Raw genomic sequence first — 12312 nt, 5'->3', positions numbered from 1 at the left:
TTTTAAAAATTATTTTACTTAATTATTTCAATTATTGTACTTAAAAAATATTTTAAATACATATATTTGTATCATTATATATATATATATATATAAATTAATTATTCTATTCTGTTTTGCAAATATTTTATTTAAAAAAGTTACTCTCCCTAAATGATTATTTAATATCTGTATCTAAAATGCATCTATAATTCTGATTTCAAATATAAACCTTATGCTTTTCCAACAACAACTTTCATGTTCACAGTGAATTAAAGCAAAGCACACATTATCTTTTTGTCTTTCTTTACGAGTATTTCAAGCAGAATATTATAGTTCAAATTTGCATGTTAAATAAGATCTTTTTGTTGTGGCGCACCGTGGATATTTCTATTACACTTTTGCTATTCGCTCAAGTATTGCTTGATTTTGTAATATTTCTAAAGATTCCTTCATCTCAAGTTAAGGATTTACTGAAAGCAATATCTTGGTGTCTAACAGTTGCAACATGAGCTTTTTATTAACCTCCTTACAAAAAGTCGACATTTATTTTAACGCAATATATATTTATACTTAAAAAAAAAAGAAAAAATTTTAGTTGCACGCCAAGAATACATATTGTATATATTTATAATTTTATAGTATAAAAAAATTAATTGTTATTAATATAATGCTCAATTGATGTAAAAATCTCACTATTTTTATAATAACAATTTTTGTAGTTTAATGTAATTTTCGTTTTAATTAATTTATATTAAATATCAAACGAACGCGCGTTTGTAAATTAGTTTAACCATGGGGAATGATACACGTAATCTCTCGGGAAGTTATTCCATGACGCTCTCTGACGTTAGTTGTCGTTATAAGCAACCCGCATAAACCTAGCAATTTTATTTCGAATTAAGTTGTGCCATTTCAGTCACGGTTTTTTACTTAAAAAGATCGCACGCGAGCGAGTAAACATGCCGTGACCACGTAGCCAGAGGAAACCAGAGAGATTTTTAAGATATATAATCTCAGAAAAAAAATTATTACACAGAAATAATTTAAATTTATTTAATAAAGTATATAGTGGAAATGTATCTTAAAATTATTCATTGAATTTGAGGAAAAGAAAAATACAGATAAAATTTTATAAAAGATAAAAACACAAATTCCGACTAGAAAATATAAAACGTAATTATCTTTTCTAATTTTTATTACATCACACATCTCTCCCAAATCGATCTCAATTTGCATAACAAAAAATAAATAATTAATGATATTATTTTGGATTATTTATCTACGCTACAATGACAAAGTATAATGAAGATTGTGTTTCACCAATTCGTTGTTTTAACGTTTACATATGGACGTGCATATGATCGATAATGTTTATGTTACATTAATAATTTCATTTATTATCAATTTTCGAGAATTTACATTGGAAATTATTCTCGTCGATAAACGTGTGTCGACGTTTTAAGATAATTACCAATACCATTCAATTAGTCGTTACATTTTTGCAATATATTCTCTTATCTCTAATTGAACGATCATTGAATTGTGTATCATGCGTTTTGTATGTTTTATAATTATGTATATATATAGATAATATAATACTGTATTGTATATTTCACGTAAAATATGTTTTCTAAGATGTTATGTTTATATACATATATCAAACATATTATTCTGATATATTCAGCAAAATAAAAGCATATTTCTTTACAAAATTATTTTTTTCAAATATTATATTCAAATCAATGCGAAAATATTGTATATTTTTTTATTCGCGAAAAATGATATTTTGTCATACATACATATATTATATTTGCATGATATTACAACTCGATATTAATATTTTAATACCTACATTATCGGATTAATTTACATATAAAAATAAATTGATGTTAATCTATAAAGCAAAAAAATGAGCGTGATCTGAGAACACAGAAGTAAATAGTTTTACAATAATCATCCTAATAAAGAAACTCATTCTACTGAGAGTCGGTTTCATTTTATCTTTCGAAGAACTTATGTTGTCACTTAAAATTTTCTCGATGACATATTTCAATTTAAAAACGCGAACACAAAATGAGCATCGTTCTCAGGGGGTAATCCGTTATTGACAGCTCGGATTATCCAAGTTCGCTAGTACATCTGGCTACTGGTTGGCAACGACGTGAGCGAGTTCCTTCGCTATCATGGCGAATGTCGGCGTAACAGGGACAATACGTGCGATGAGAATCGATTTGGTTCGATGGGCGCTTCCGCGCAATGAGGTAGCCTCACTCGATCTTGGTAAACCACCTCCTGCATAGGGAATTTGCCACCGTCTACCGACTGAAACCAATCTCCGTCAACCGAACCGCTCCACCATTTTAATCTGAAACATCCAGACGAACGAGACATTCGCGGAAACGAATCCCTGGGACGGTCTTGCGAAACGAAATCAGCCGCACACGCGGATATCCCAAGCAAAGAGAAAGAGAGAGAGAAAGAGAGAAAGAGAAAGAGCCCTTCTTTTTTCTTGGCGTCATGCTTGCAAGCGCTTGGAACGTTATCGAAAAAGTTCAGCTTACGAAGCTGCCAAACTCAATGGAAAACATTCTAATTTACTGAAAACCCCTCGAGAATTTTTATATGTCGCGAAATATTTTATAGCGAGATAGATCGACATTTATGGTCTCTTATAATAATGAGAAACAGACAATTTCATATTATATGAAAAAATGGAGGATTTTAATAATTACAAAAACAAGATTTTTAAGAGATTTGAAAAGAATTCTTAACTTATATAATCAAATGAAAGCAACTGATAAGAAACTTAAATTTATACTTTAATCTTCAAGATGTTAATTCGATAAATATTGTTGTACCTAAAAAATGTCAATAATTTTAATTTTTCTTTGAAATGAATGTAATAAATACAAGAAGAAGTAAACGAGAGAAAATTCTATGTATATTAAAGTAAGCAGAATATAAAAGAATACATTTTTAATTATTTAGATAGCGCGTTCCATAAATGTCATCTTAAATATTCATAATGAATGACCTGTCATTGATAGATCAGAGAAGTATAATTTTAACGTGATTTGACAATTTAAAAGTAACATGAAGGAATCAGATAGAAAAAATGTTCAAAGTTTAATTAGTCTACATATTCATTCAAGTACGCCATAGTAATGAAAACCTCACGAAACAATTTCTACATTGTGATTTTGTACAATGTAAGTCTAATTCTTATAACAATGAGAAACAGACAATTTCATATTATATGAAAAAATGGAGGATTTTAATAATTACAAAAACAAGAGTTTTAAGAGATTTGAAAATAAATCTTAACTTATATAATCATATGAAAGCAACTGATAGGAAACTTAAATTTATACTTTAATCTTCAAGATGTTAATTCGATAAATATTGTTGTACCTAAAAAATGTCAATAATTTTAATTTTTCTTTGAAATGAATGTAATAAATACAAGAAGAAGTAAACGAGAGAAAATTCTATGTATATTAAAGTAAGCAGAATATAAAAGAATACATTTTTAATTATTTAGATATCGCGTTCCATAAATGTCATCTTAAACATTCATAATGAATGACCTGTCATTGATACATCAGAGAAGTATAATTTTAACGTGATTTGGCAATTTAAAAGTAACATGAAGGAATCAGATAGAAAAAATGTTCAAAGTTTAATTAGTCTACATATTCATTCAAGTACGCCATAGTAATGAAAACCTCACGAAACAATTTCTACATTGTGATTTTGTACAATGTAAGTCTAATTCTTATAACAATGAGAAACAAACAATTTCATATTATATGAAAAAATGGAGGATTTTAATAATTACAAAAACAAGATATTTAAGAGATTTGAAAATAAATCTTAACTTATATAATCATACGAAAGCAACTGATAGGAAACTTAAATTTATACTTTAATCTTCAAGATGTTAATTCGATAAATATTGTTGTACCTAAAAAATGTCAATAATTTTAATTTTTCTTTGAAATGAATGTAATAAATACAAGAAGAAGTAAACGAGAGAAAATTCTATGTATATTAAAGTAAGCAGAATATAAAAGAATACATTTTTGATTATTTAGATAGCGCGTTCCATAAATGTCATCTTAAACATTCATAATGAATGACCTGTCATTGATAGATCAGAGAAGTATAATTTTAACGTGATTTGGCAATTTAAAAGTAACATGAAGGGATGAGATAGAAAAAATGTTCAAAGTTTAATTAGTCTACATATTCATTCAAGTACGCCATAGTAATGAAAACCTCACGAAACAATTTCTACATTGTGATTTTGTACAATGTAAGTCTAATTCTTATAACAATGAGAAACATACAATTTCATATTATATGAAAAAATGGAGGATTTTAATAATTACAAAAACAAGATTTTTAAGAGATTTGAAAATAAATCTTAACTTATATAATCATATGAAAGCAACTGATAGGAAACTTAAATTTATACTTTAATCTTCAAGATGTTAATTCGATAAATATTGTTGTACCTAAAAAATGTCAATAATTTTAATTTTTCTTTGAAATGAATGTAATAAATACAAGAAGAAGTAAACGAGAGAAAATTCTATGTATATTAAAGTAAGCAGAATATAAAAGAATACATTTTTAATTATTTAGATATCGCGTTCCATAAATGTCATCTTAAACATTCATAATGAATGACCTGTCATTGATACATCAGAGAAGTATAATTTTAACGTGATTTGGCAATTTAAAAGTAACATGAAGGAATCAGATAGAAAAAATGTTCAAAGTTTAATTAGTCTACATATTCATTCAAGTACGCCATAGCAATGAAAACCTCACGAAACAATTTCTACATTGTGATTTTGTACACAATGTAAGTCTAATTCGAGTTAATAGGTATCACTCGCGGTCTTGCGTGCGGAAGAATTTTGACTCGCTGCGAGGAATCACGGTACGAACCTGCACTCTAGATGTGCGTCATCATTAGTGCCGGAGGTACAGGTTATCACCGGGTTATATATACATATATGCAACTATATATATGTATATCCATCTCCACGATGCACACGCGAAATCCGGATAAGCCGTACGATTTGCCGTACGACGGCACGACCTAACGACACGGGTTATGAATAACAGGGGGAAATCCCGGGAGGGCTCCCTCTTCTGTATATGATACAGGCTGTCGTATTTCGGTTAGGACCTCCGACGCTCCGCGACATCGTCGCCCTGCCCGGGGATAATCGATTGCCGGCGCATTCAGCGCGCAAAGATACCTCTGCGGGATGCATCGCTCGCGCGCGGTTATTGTTGGAAACAGCCGTGCACACGGGTCGCACGTGTGCATTTCAATGACACCGTCCGGAAGAGATAAATAGGCACAGGTATACCGGAGCTTTATTTTCGGCTTGCTGCGCATTTGCCTCCGCGATCGTTTCACCCGACGTAATCCCACGTCTATATTTGCGGGCGGCGTTAAAAACAGTGATATATCCTGTGTGAAATGCGGCTAAAATCCCACATCATAATTGTGCACCAAAATGGAGAAAGATTTTCGAATCGTATTATTTGATGTACGCGAATAAAAACTCAATAGCGGTGCTATAAAAGTATGAACTCACAATTTGAACGAATTAATTTTTTTTTTTAATCGTACTTGAATAATGAATAAGTATCGTAATCATTATTTTCGAATCGTATTATTTGATTGTACGCGAATAAAAAACTCAATAGCGGTGCTATAAAAGTATGAACTCACAATTTGAACGAATTAATTTTTTTTTTTAATCGTACTTGAATAATGAATAAGTATCGCGTAATCATTATTCTTTCCATATAGTGCAAATTATAGTTTTTGTTTAGTGTATAAAATATTCTTAGTTCTTATATAAATTTATATTTGTATAGTCAATTACTAGAGAATTAATTTATTTTGTCGCGCAAAAGTATATGTTAGCGGAAAAAAGTTAATTCGCTCCCTGAATAAAATTAATTGAAAAAAAGCGATATATCATTATATGTAAATATTAAAACAGATTCTTGCATAATATTCATCCATTCGCAAGGATCCAATGATCGATGTTTCGCTCGACGATGTAAAGCTACGAAACATGTTGAACCGATTTATTGTAGAATCTAGAAAGCGGATAAATATAAATCTTTCAAAGAAGCTATATCCCTAAGAAAGAAACCGTAAGATGGACGTCGAAATGACATCCGTGCGAGAGTCTGTAGATTCACTGAAAAATGTATGGCTATGAGAATCCTTCGCATTAGTGCTGGAAAATCAATAATGCAATATTAATCCGCGTAAATGACGCGAGCGAGAAAATCCTAATGGGCTGTAACATGTCGATATTATACGTATATTAATTAATAATTAATTATTCAAACTAATCTATTACAGTAATCAATATTACAGTAGCAATATTATGCGCTTTAGTTAATTAACCCATTAACGTTCATTCTTATGTGAGTAATCGATAATTTATTTATTTTGAAAAATTCAAACATTACATGAAGATTTCTAATTCTATTTTTTCCATTCTTTTTTCTGTGTGACGCAAACTTTTAAATTTTTAGAAACCCTACAAATAATATATATTAAATTAAGCGAAGAAACCCAAGGAAATATTAATTCTACGGATTTAAGTCAATATAACTATATATCTGAATCTTTATTTTTAGATTTATTTATATAGTTTAATTTTTTGTAGCAACATATCTATTTGAAAAATTAGAATATACACAAACAATTTAATCACGTCGAACAATATAAATAACATATGAAAAATTTCACGATGTATAATTTAGAATCAGTAAAAATAAAATTAAGAAATATTTTAAATTAAATACTTCAGTTTTATTTTTCGATTGATTTGTAATTTAATTTTTCGCAACAACACATTTATTTGAAAAATTAGAATATACACACAAGTAATTTAATCATGTCACAACGATATAAATAACATGTCAAAAAATTCACAATGTACAATTTAGAAACAGGAAAAATAGAATTAAGAAATATTTGTGAAGTAACGCGTTAATGTAAAAGAAAAATAAAAATAAAGTCAAAGATAGAATCTTTCTATTCCTTCTCTATAGATCGTCTTATTTCCAATCTAAACGATTCTGTTGCCATATACACAAATTCGTTTTACGATCGGTATACGCGAATTCGATTTGTTCAACATCCATAAAAAGTAATATTTGTGCCGATCATTGTGTTTATTCGTCCAAGAAATTCATATAGTAAATCTTTTGAATTTTTGCCGTAATGTTCTCAATCTAGTAAGAACGGAAAATGTTGTTCCTCGCCGAAGAAGTGAGGAATCGATTCGATTTCAAGAACGTGCGTCGACGTACATATAGATTATGGGGCCTAATATAAAAATAACTCACACAAAGACGTGTATCCCTTCAAATCGACTTCATTTCGTCCTGCACTTCATCCTCCGTGTAGCTTTAACGTGTTATTGCGCAGATACACGGCAGGTTGAGCCGTCATCGATTTCTGATACTATTCGCTATTCTGGCTCAGGAAATAAGCCGGCTCCTCAACATCTCCACTCTTTTCGTTTGCTGTCACCGAAGCGTTTACGCGATTCGGACACTTTTCTATCGGTAAACAATATTTACCGGCGCATATACGCGATGCGATCTTCTGCAATACGGTGGATTATTCTTGGAATTGTGGAAAAATGCATGGAATATATATACCTCCAAATATTCTCCCAGTATATACGAAAGATTCCGCGGGAACTGTCAAATGAGATGTACATATCGATTCTTTAAACAAACATATATTTTTAAGAACGTGAGGAAGCCTTTCTCGTTAGAAATAATATAATTACGACTATTTAATTAATGAAGGTTAGATGTAATTAGAAACGTCAATCCAAATTTTTTAATATCTATTAAATTATTTGATCGAGAAAAATATTTACTCGATTAATATATGTATTAAAAACAATAAGTTTTTATTGATTATTTAATTTGAAATTAAATATATCCATAGATCTCTACAGGTCACATAATTGGAAATAAGAATAATTAATTAGTATCATTTCAAAAATATTCTATAAATAATATAGTTATAATTTAAAAATTTAACAATTTTTAAATTAATTTTCTAAATTTCAAAACCAATTTTCTAGTTATTGTTAAAATTTTTCAAAAGTTAATTAAATCTTTTTCCTTTAATCCATTATTATTTTTAAAACGTCGCGTTGGCTTCGATTTTGCGATGAAATGTTGAAATATTAATAGAAGAAATTAAGAAAGCATTAACACAAATAAAATATTTAATAAAATTTCAACTAACTTGAAAGGATATTCATAATCATCATTTCAAACATGTTAACATGTCAAATGGATATATTATTATCGTATGATCGGATTCTGAACGTAAAAAGAAGTGTTTCTGCGCCATTTCTATTCCACGAATGTGTCCGCAATTCATTATCATACGAGATAGGTGATTGACTCGGCAATCAGGCTGGAACGAGTGCATTACGCTGAAATGCGCAATAACGCATCGCTCATTCGACGATCGAAGGACCGTAAACGTACGAAAGTGGAGAAAGACCGTCTCGCGCGACCGGCCGTCCGGCTTCGCCTGCCTGCCTGACTGTCGACTGTCCCTGACTACTTGGCGCTCCCGTTTGTCACTCGTATCACGTAGATCCGAAACTGAAGCGATTGAAACTGAAACGAGAACATTGCGAACTCGAGAAAGAAACGCCGTGAGCTGCATTTTTCGCAGAACGTATGCGTTCTCGATCATCAGATATCGTGTGAGACTGTGATATAAATATATTGTATATGTACGTATACATGCATGGACGTGTGTATGCACAAATGCGTGCCGATATTTGATTGTGACAAATTGCATGACTTTATTTTCCTCGATAACATTGCGCGATTTTTCGTGAAAAATACTTTAATCCGTACGTGGCTACATATAGATACACCATTTTTTTCATAGTTTTCTGGATTTTAATAAAAGAGAACGAAATGTGTGCAAATTATTTGTTACACGATCGGAAAATTTTCTTTATTCATAATTAATTATTTTCTCTATTATAAAAAATATTATATCTCTATTATAATATTATATCTCTATTATAATAAACATCTAATGTTATATTGCTCATAATAATGTTATATTGTATCAATATTTAGAAACTAGAGGAATTTACTTTATCACAAAAATTGTGTTTCTAAAAAAATCTAATAAACGTTGCCGCTTTTCCGACGCGTTTATAAGAACATGCACTCGCCGCATGGCGAGTGCATTTTTCCTCGGAATTGTTTTTCATTCCGACGAGCGTTTCCTATAATCGCGCGGACTCTGAAAAAGAGATCAAACAGTCGTCGACGACGCGCTGACTCACGGCTGCCGTTACGGTCCTCCACTTGCAGTTTACGATAAGATTTCGTACGGTTGTCCTGTTATTCTCGCTGAAACTGCCGAGTCATTGAAGGCAAACGAGCTACAGCACGCGGGGGATTTGCCGAGAGAACTACGGCGATACTATCGCGAGCTCGAATTCGAAACTCGATGATTCAGTCATTTTCTGGCGCATTCCGGCGCATGCAGTCGTAAATCAAACGAGTATCGCGACAAGCTTTCCCGTTAAAAAAATTGCTGAAATAATGTTTTCGATACATACATATATATATATAGTATTATACTAAAGTGATACATATTGCGCCAAGTGCGACGTGACGATTGTACGTTTGACAGCGTATCCTGTAATCTGACAGTTATTGTTATTAATCGCAAAAATTGTGTTGCACATTTTTTGTACGCGGTTGTGAAGGAGATTGAGGCAATTTTTTGTTAAAATTTTCTCGCGAACTCCATTTTTAAAAGCTCTTATAAAATTTTTAATCTCTCGTTAGCAATATTATACTGAAAATTATAACAAAATACTAAGAATAAACAAAACATGATAACTGAGAAAATGTGATAATTTGAAATAATTATGTTATTTCAAATTATATATATATATATATATTTACGAAAATTGCATTTCACGCTTCAACAACATCGAGATCTTAGAAACTATCAGCAATCTAGCTACGGAGATCAAGAGAGAGAAGTCAATTACTAACTGCATTTCACAATACTGGTGAATAGATTAAGTACGAGATAATGAAAGATACGACAGAGTGTCCTGATAGCCGGGAATGACTTCCGCCGATGCGACCAATCGATCGAAGTTCTCGCGTCACGAAGTTGCGGAGGACCAAACGATAGGGACGAGATGATAATTAGCATCGAAGTTTCCGCAACAACTTCCTCTCTCTCTCTCGCCCGGTGCATCTGTGTGCGCGTTGCTATCTGTAGATTGAGAGACGGGCGCTTCATCGACTCTTGCGCTATTCGTTGTCATTCGCCGTTACGTTCGCCGTGGCGAAATCGTAAACCCGCGCTCGTAAATTCACGCGGCAAAGCTGCCTGTTCGTGACGAATATGATTACGCGCCGCCCCGAGAGCGTTGACATCGAGCGAACTCTCTTCGTGTTGTCGAGGACCGAGCGCGATACAATCGTGATTTATAGAGCGCACGAGTGCGTCAGGTCGCGAGTGCGCGCACACGACGACCTTTTCATCCCTCGGTAACTATATATAAACATCGGCGATATTTGTAGGTGCCTTAAAAAAAAAAAAAAAGAGAGATAAACCTCTTAAGCCAGAAGATCAATGTGTTATTGTTTTACATTAGATGTTACATGTTTTACATTAGAAGAATTATTAAAGGCACTATTACATATTGCCGATACAAAGTACTAATATTTTCTATTTTATTTATATCAATGCAGTCGCAATTCAGAGTGTATCTAGAAAAATCGTTAAGTAATTTAGTTTTTAAAGTTTGATTAAATCGGCACACGAGTTATGACATTAATTTAATTTAATTGAAATAAATAAAAATAATTTATATTATGTGCAGAAAAATTTAAAAAATTATTAACTATGATTTTATATATACAATGTTCAAATAATTTTGTGCATAATTATTTTTTATTTAGCTTTCATTTTCTGTCGTATATTTATAGCCATATTAGCATTTAAATACACTATTGAAATTGCATAAAATTAAAATACATAAAATAATATATTAATAATAATATTACGAAAATATTTGTATAATTACAAATATTAAAAATAAAATAATATGAAGACATACCAAATTTATAAAAAAATAATTTTTTTAAATGTAATATTAAAAAACAAAATCATCAAAATTATGTATATGTATGTAACAAAAAATAATAAAATAAATATCATATCTTAAAGATTTCTCCGCATTCTTGTAATTTCAATGAATAAAAATATAAAAATTGTTTTAAATGTTGTTCTCACATTGATTTACTACGTAATTGATATTGCATATAAAACCTAAAGTAAAATTGATTTAAAACCAGTAAATAAACTGAAACAAGAACGCTTCGCCGTCTATACATACAGCTGCCTATATGCATTTTGTATGGAGAAATCTTAGAACCGCATCGCTGGTATCATGGATCATAAAGATTTGATGGGCCATCGTGGACGAATCAAGATGCCGCAGAATCATAAACGCGTCACGTCATTTCACCAGTCAATTACTAACCGAGCACCCTTGTCGTACAAAAAGGTTATCTGTCATATATGTGTACACACTCTGTCCATTATTAATACTTTGGTGACACAAATAATTTTCTTTATAAGGGGAACGCAAGAAAAAAAGCAGAAGTTTGTATTATATTATTTAAGTCCCTTTTCTTCATGCAAAAAAAATAAGATTGCCTTTTAAGATTTGCTAACAGAAATTGGTTCTCAAGAAAAAATTCAAAATCTATCTTCCACGAAATTTAATATCATATATTAACCGCATATACATATATTGTAAAACCATAACTAAAATGTATGACCACATATAACGTCGATAAAAAAAAAAAAAAGAGAAAATAGCGCAAATAAATATTCGAATTTATTGCGATTTCTACATAACAAAAAAGATATTATCAGTATCTACATAAAATGTTTCTTTATAGAAATAAAATCTATCGCATTTTAGCGCTAGTATTTCTTCTGTTAATGTTCTACTTTATCGCGTTGTGTTTGCACATTCTATGGAGAAGCTTCATTTCTTTCCTTCTCTCCTCCTCTCTTCCTCTCAATGTGACAAGACAATTCTTACGCTTTTATTCTCACGCGCTTGACGACGCGCGTCTCTTTCTTCTTATCCCCCATTCACTTCGTCCCCGTCTTCTTATCCGTCTCTTTGTATTCCCTTATCTCTCTGCTCTACTTCATATTCTCAGCTCCTTTTCGCGTCT

The 12312-nt window shown here is 31.1% G+C and overlaps 1 protein-coding gene and 1 long non-coding RNA gene across 9 annotated transcripts in view; one reads left to right on the top strand and one right to left on the bottom strand.

Moving 5' to 3' along the window:
• Positions 1–8649, bottom strand: part of LOC114929268 (uncharacterized) — a 38916-nt gene extending 30267 nt beyond the window's left edge. For 2 of the 6 annotated variants that reach the window (XR_014925052.1, XR_003819227.2), the window contains exon 1: positions 7381–8089. The gene's annotated coding sequence lies outside the window, so the exon portion shown is untranslated. Of the gene's footprint in view, positions 1–657; positions 2348–7380; positions 8090–8302 lie in introns of those variants that run through there. The other 4 variants (XR_014925050.1, XR_014925051.1, XR_014925054.1 and 1 more) reach the window with 4 other exon arrangements.
• LOC114929301 (uncharacterized) overlaps positions 1–12312 on the top strand; it is a 62583-nt gene that overhangs the window by 18903 nt on the left and 31368 nt on the right. The gene's annotated exons all lie outside the window — the stretch shown is intronic.

This window comes from Nylanderia fulva, unplaced genomic scaffold, assembly GCF_048542155.1.
Source record: "Nylanderia fulva isolate GAGA-0341 unplaced genomic scaffold, ASM4854215v1 Scaffold3, whole genome shotgun sequence".
In the NCBI taxonomy this organism is placed as follows: domain Eukaryota; kingdom Metazoa; phylum Arthropoda; class Insecta; order Hymenoptera; family Formicidae; genus Nylanderia; species Nylanderia fulva.
The sequence above is the reverse complement of the archived record's forward strand: the minus strand, read 5'-3'. Positions and strand labels throughout refer to the sequence as shown.